General features: G+C 33.2%; 1 pseudogene; it reads right to left on the bottom strand.

Annotated features, from left to right (window-relative positions):
• Positions 1 to 1083: 1083 nt before the first annotated feature.
• Positions 1084 to 4287, bottom strand: LOC141677839 (wall-associated receptor kinase-like 8; annotated as a pseudogene).
• Positions 4288 to 6743: the final 2456 nt, after the last annotated feature.

The following is a 6743-nucleotide window of genomic DNA, read 5'->3' as shown; positions in this document are numbered from 1 at the left end:
ATAAACCTGACTATTTGATTGTGTTATAAGTTATATATAAATTATATGTTGGTTTTAGTGGTAAAAAAATATTCAACCAAATTACTGAAGTAATGAAAAGGGAGAGTAATGAAATGACTTGTGAATTAAAGATGTGCTGGAAATTTTTGAAAGGTTGAAAAGGGGTATGGAACAGTCACAAACATGTAGAGTAAAATCTCGATAAATAATTACATCTGGGAACGTAATTTTTTTATTTATCGAGATTATTCATTTATTTGATGAGTTTATTTATTTATCGAATCTTCGCCTATCGATAGTGTATATTTTATGCTTTTGAATATCCTACATTATTCTTTTATAAAATTAGTATAAAAACGCTAACATGGTTCAACGATTACGGAGGAAAATATAATTTTGAAATTACTATGATTAGAAGATCATGCTTCGGTTGGTAAATTAGACAAAGTTGGCTATGTTACACAAGAAATTTGAGTTTAAAACGAAAAAGTTTAATAAAGTTGTCTGTGAACTCCAAATTTAACTATAAATAAAATTTGCACAATTAAAAGATATATACTCTTATTGTTTTGCACAAGTATAAAGTTAGCATATAGAAATAAGTTATTTAATCAAGTCTCAAATTTTTATATTTAATAGACCTATTAAAATAAATATCAAATTAAATCAAATTAAATATAGAGTAAGATACTCCGTGTAAATAAGTAAGATCTACCTGCTATCAAGATCTAAACAAATGTGTCTCTAGTTCAAGTGGTTGATGTGGCAAATTTTCAAATTTTTGACATGGGTTTGATTCATATCCAAAATAATAAATTTTAATAATTAATAAAATAAATGGACAAAATAGTAATTACGAATAAAATATTTAGACCAAGTCATAAATTACATTTTTGTCACGTATTATGATTTTTTTATAAGTAAATTCTTATAGAAGTTGAACTTATGGCAGGTTTTTGATTTTAAAATGAAACAGTATTTTTTTTAAATAGTAACTTGGGACAGGAGGACAGGTCATTTGGTCACAATATCCATCAACTTCAAATGTATTAAAAGAAAGCTGTCCATAAACACATATTCAACTTTATAATCCATCCCTTGCTCCGTACACCACAATCAAATTAAACAAAAAAAAAGTGAAATTTAGATTGTTTACACCATAAGTACAAATGCCCATTTTTATTGCAGCAATTGCGCTTGTCAATATTCACTATAAAAACCCTGGAAATTTTGCACTACTCAAAAACAGATAGCATTAGAGCAACCAAATGAAGGGAAAGTCTCTGAAGACTAAAATAACCAAATGAAGTCTCTAAAATAACCAATTTACACAAAAACACCAGATTTATTGTCTTTATTCTATAAGAGGCTCTAGTTCAACAGTGTGACTGTGATATACGGTGGAATTCATAGAAGATGAAGTAACGTCCGACTCCCAGGGCTCATTTACTTCATTTATTCCATCGTCATCCTCTTCATAGTTTTGTTCATCAGAGGGAGTCTCATTTGTATTTCTGATTTTTTCTAGTTCTGCTACAACTTGTTTCATTGTTGGCCTATTCCTCCGGCTAGAGTTCAAGCATCTACGAGCAATGTTAGCAAATGCTATAATCTCTTCCAAGCTTCCCTCGTTGGTAATCTGTGAATCAAGAATATCTAATATACGATTTTCTTCCATTGCCAATAAAAAAATTTCTGCTAAACTTTTTGCTAGACGGTCAAGTGTAGCTGGCAAGACTGGTTTCTGTCCTGTCAAAAGCTCAACAAGAACTACCCCAAAGCTGTAAACGTCACTTTTATCTGTAAATTGCTTGGTCCGTACGTATTCAGGATCAAAGTAACCGAATGTACCTTGTACTCCAGTAGTCAAGTGAGTTTGATCAATTGAAATTGTTGTTGAAGTTCCAAAATCTGCCACTTTTGCTCTGTACTTATCGTCTAAAAGTATATTTGCTGACTTAATATCTCGATGATATATTGGAATCACTGCAGCAGAGTGTAAATAGAAGATAGCTCCTGCAACTTCTTTGGCCACACGTAGGCGGACATCCCATGTAAGTGGAAAGTATTCATTAGGCTCATGGATATACTGCATAAGTGTAAAGGGACCTCTGTCTCCAGGCAGCATCCATGTAGCTTTACTACATTTCTGTGGTTTATTTGTGATAAAATTACAACCTCATTGATAAAATGTTTAACTCTGTTTTCATGTTCAATCTTGGATTTTTTCACTGCTACAGTTGTTCCATCTGTCAGCATTCCTTTATAGACGGTACCTTGTTCTCCTTTTCCAAGGACTCGTTCTACATTAAAGCGGTCAGTTGCCTTCTCCAACTCCGTTGAAGTAAACAACTTGGTTGCTTCCACGTACTTGTTGCTAGAAGATACATGTTGATGTAATAGGATGCCCCCGTTTCTCTTAAAGAACTTCTCCTTGAGTTTACGTATTTTTCTTAGTCTTATTTCTTTGTACAACCAGCATGTAGTAGGAAACAGCACCCCTAGTCCAGCACAAGTGACTGCAATAGCGAATATAATGAAAGAGTACAGAGCTGTAAAATACAGTCCTGAATTTTGCAAAGAAGATAGAGGTAACATGCGTAAGAATGAAGATGACTAATAATTAATAAATGTACATCAATTTGACTAGACACTTAATCTCTCATCAATACATGCCTTTCAAATGAGAACATTTTAAAAACCATCAGATTTAAGAAATTGAGCAAAGTATACACGGTCATTTAAAGTTTGGAGTACATGAATCCCAACATCGCATCTCTTTATTGTTTAAACTTAACTTGAATTTCATATAATGCTGAAGTTACCCGTGATTATGCCCTCTCTTTTTACCACATGACATAAAATTAATAGAGCGTATACAAGTACCTAGTACTAAGATTACAGCTGTCCTCACAGTGTGATCATCCATTTCGCACTTAAAACTGTCAATGAGGTGCCACCCATCTTTGCATGAGCAAGTGTAGTTTCCTAATGAATTGGTACAGAAATGCTCGCATCTGTGTGTTTTTAATGTACACTCATCGATATCTGAAATAAAAAATCTTATCAGAAGCACATACAAAAGTTAAAAGAGTGAATTACATTCTCGCAGAATAAGAACTAGCAACTGAATATGTTTTTCTGGTCACATGATCCACTTCTGAGTTTACCTTGACATCCTTCAGGCAGATAAGGATTTCCATGGTATCCTTTGAAACAAGAACACAAGCTTTGATTTGTACAAAAAGTATTTGTTCCACAAAAGTTGGTGTCAGCTCTGGATTTACAGTTCCATTCTGTTGTCCAATTTAGCACAACAGGAACTGATTTCATCTTCTGCACACTGTAGATATCTTTCAAATTTTCAAACCAGTGTTGATCAACAACGAATGCAGACCTGCTTCATGTGCCAGAGAGAGGAAGGATTTCAGGCAATAGAAATTTTAATAAAACTCAGTATTAAAAAAGTACACAAATCTAATTTGAATGAAACACAAATAAAAATAATAAGAAATGATTTAAGAAATAAAGAAAAATTATAAATGTTACTATTACTTGTTTAAAGGGAGTATTATTTGTTTAAAGAACTTTGAGCATACTGCTAGCACAGATTTTTCTAGGCACTACATACCTCGTATCCTGGTTGTAATAATTTCCATTAATACCGCTTATAAATACCATGATGAAATTATCCGGTGGCGCGAATCTTGTTTTGCAGCAATTTAATCCCGAGCAACTGTTGTCCTTTTCTGCTGACCTCTCGCACACTGATGTGCAAATTCCAGTGATATTAGACCGTGAGGGCAAGTCCCACACCATGCATTTTTCGGCCAATAGATAAGCAAAATTGTCGCAGCCCATAGCAACGAATATATTTTCAGCGTTGGAAAATGTAAAGTGCATTGGTAATCGAGTATAATCTACATTGTTTGACCCAACTGATATCGGACAGTTGACGCGAACGGTGCCTGCCTGTAGTGATATTTCCAGCAACTCCAGTTCCAGAGACTTAGGAGCCCCCTTGCCTCTGGAAACCTCACTGCTTCTCAGGAAAGCTTTTTGTGATCCATCAGAAGATTTTTTGCAGGATATATCCATTTCTGTGTAAGCTGAACAGTGTGCTTCGATTCCGAACGGGTAAGGAACAACCAGGGTGCCACATTTTTCTTGACATCCAGCCTTTGCTATAGACCTACTAGTATTTTGTGCAACTGCTAGTTTTATGAACATGAGTTACATTACTAGCATCATTTGTAACAGCAACTTGACAGCCATATTGTAGCTCTACTATTTTGCTCTAAAACTTCGAATGAAATTATGTGGATATATAGAATGCCTCATGCAAGACAAGACAGATGCATGTGCTGAGATTTCTCTTCTCTTTCGGTTGTCATAATTCACTGGAAAATGGAAATCAAGACCAAGTTTTACTCTTAAGCAGACTTGAGCAAGTCTTCTAGTCAACCTCTCTTCTAAACCTCTCTTCAATTTTAGCAGTATAAGCCTATAAGGTGTATAAAATCGTGTACATAAAATTTATATAAAATAATTTAGTAATTGATGTGAGATTTTAATTGAGGTTGTTGATGTAGATAAAGGGCCCGTCATTCCTCATTCCAATTAAAATTTAACAGTGTAATTTTATACAAAATTGTATATCAAATTCTGTAGACCAAGCATTTTTCCTTAATTTTCATCATTTTATTTTGAAAATGCTACATATACTAAATTGATTTCCAAAAATGTTACAAAATATCACTTGTCAAATTTTTATTAGTTAAATAAATATGAACTTGTGTATTTACATAAAAAATAAGGATAAAATTATTATATAGTGTCGCTTCAACCATAATACATTAATTTATAACAATTTTTTATACCATTTTTTCTGCCTCTAGCGTGCTTTTGTTTTTTCTCTCCATTGTCATATCAGCTTTATTTTAGCAGAGATCTTGAACAAGTAGGATAAGCCTGAAAAGTCCTCCGGTCAACAGTATTAGCTTCAAAGACTAAAAAATGCAAGATACCGATTTTGTGATTTTCTTATGCACTTAAATTATGAAAAACTAGCCATAGACCCGTATAAGGCCCGGTAGTATCAAATCAAACCCTCCCATATATATACGTTCATTTTTCAAAAAGAAATTATCCCAAAAATTACTTGTTCATCTATTATTTTAATACAAATTTAAAGCTAATTTTTTAAAACAGTTTTATATATATTGGAGAATGTCCCTACGAACGGTTCAGAAAAGTAACAAACGATTTCTCCCTAACTGGCAAAAGTTTGCCAAGACCCATATAAGTAACAAATGATTTATTTGCCGTTGGATTAACTATCTAACGGCTGAGATTAAAACAACATGCACAGGTATCGTGGACAATGTTTGCGGTCTATAAAAATTAATTTAGACGGATCGCGGACAATGTGTGCAGTTGAGGGCATCATTTCCTAATCATCAACAACCCATTTTCCTCCATCATTTGTGCTCATTCAACCACACAAAAAAAAATCTCCGTGAAAGCTCCAAATTTAGGAAAATTTTAGGTTAATTTTTTAAAAAAAAAATCAAGCAAGCAACAATCTTAATTTAAGGTATATTTATTCTTTTCAATTTTTATTTATCATGGCGGATTATTTATTTGATCGTATGTTTCGTCTTAAACGTAAAAATGAGAAAAAAGGTGTTGTTTATGTTTTACATCTTAATCATTTATGTATGAGTGAAGAACCTAGAACCCCTCAATTTATTGAAGATGATGGGTTTGTAGATACTATTAGGAAAATGAAGAACATATTAATTTAGATAAAGATTTTGTTGATGTTGAGGAAGATAAAATCTTAGAAAGTGAAAATGAGCTTGAAAATGATTATGTTGGGGGTTAGGATGGAGATGATAATGTACATGGTGCAAATTTATATGAATGTCAAGTGATAAATGTCATTGGTAACATTCATGGAGGTAATGATAAAGTTGGTTTAAATGCTCAACATGTTAGGAATGTGATAAGAGATAAGAGGAAGAAAAGATTTGATATTAGTGATGCCCAAGCGGGGTTGAACTTGTTACATAGGTTGAATGAAGAAAGTGATTCTAAATATTTTATTAGGATCGAAGTTGATGAAGAGAATCATTTGAAGTGTCTTGTATATATTGATCAGAAATTTTTAATGGCCTGCCAAAATTTTGACAATTTGTTACTTTTCACACGACCTATCGGATAAATAGATATATCATGCCATTTGTCCCTTTTACCGGAGTGAACCATCATTATCAATCGGTGACTTTTGGTTTTGCACGAATGCGGGATGAACACGCAATAACTTTTTAGTGGATTCTTCATACTTGACTTGAAGGAGTGAGGAATAACCCTCCAATGACAATAATTACTAATCAAGATCAAGCCATGGGAAGCGCTATTTCGGATGTACTCCTGAATACCTCCCATTTATTGTGGTATTGGCACATAATTCAAAAATTTCCCGAGAAATTATCTCATTATTATTCGACTTTCCTGGAATTTAACAAGGATTTCACGATTGTATTTATAATTCCCTCAACGAATATATATTTGAGGCTAGATGAGAATCCTTGGTGGATAAGTATCACTTGCAAGAGCATAAATGGTTACGGTGGTTATATGAGTTGAAACGCAAGTGGATAATTGCATATACTAGAAACACATTTTCTGCGTTTTAAAATAGTACATCAAGGAGTGAGGGGATGAATTCTTTCTTTGAT

The sequence above is a fragment of the Apium graveolens genome, chromosome 8 (genome assembly GCF_009905375.1).
Source record: "Apium graveolens cultivar Ventura chromosome 8, ASM990537v1, whole genome shotgun sequence".
Lineage (NCBI taxonomy): Eukaryota > Viridiplantae > Streptophyta > Magnoliopsida > Apiales > Apiaceae > Apium > Apium graveolens.
The sequence above is the reverse complement of the archived record's forward strand: the minus strand, read 5'-3'. Positions and strand labels throughout refer to the sequence as shown.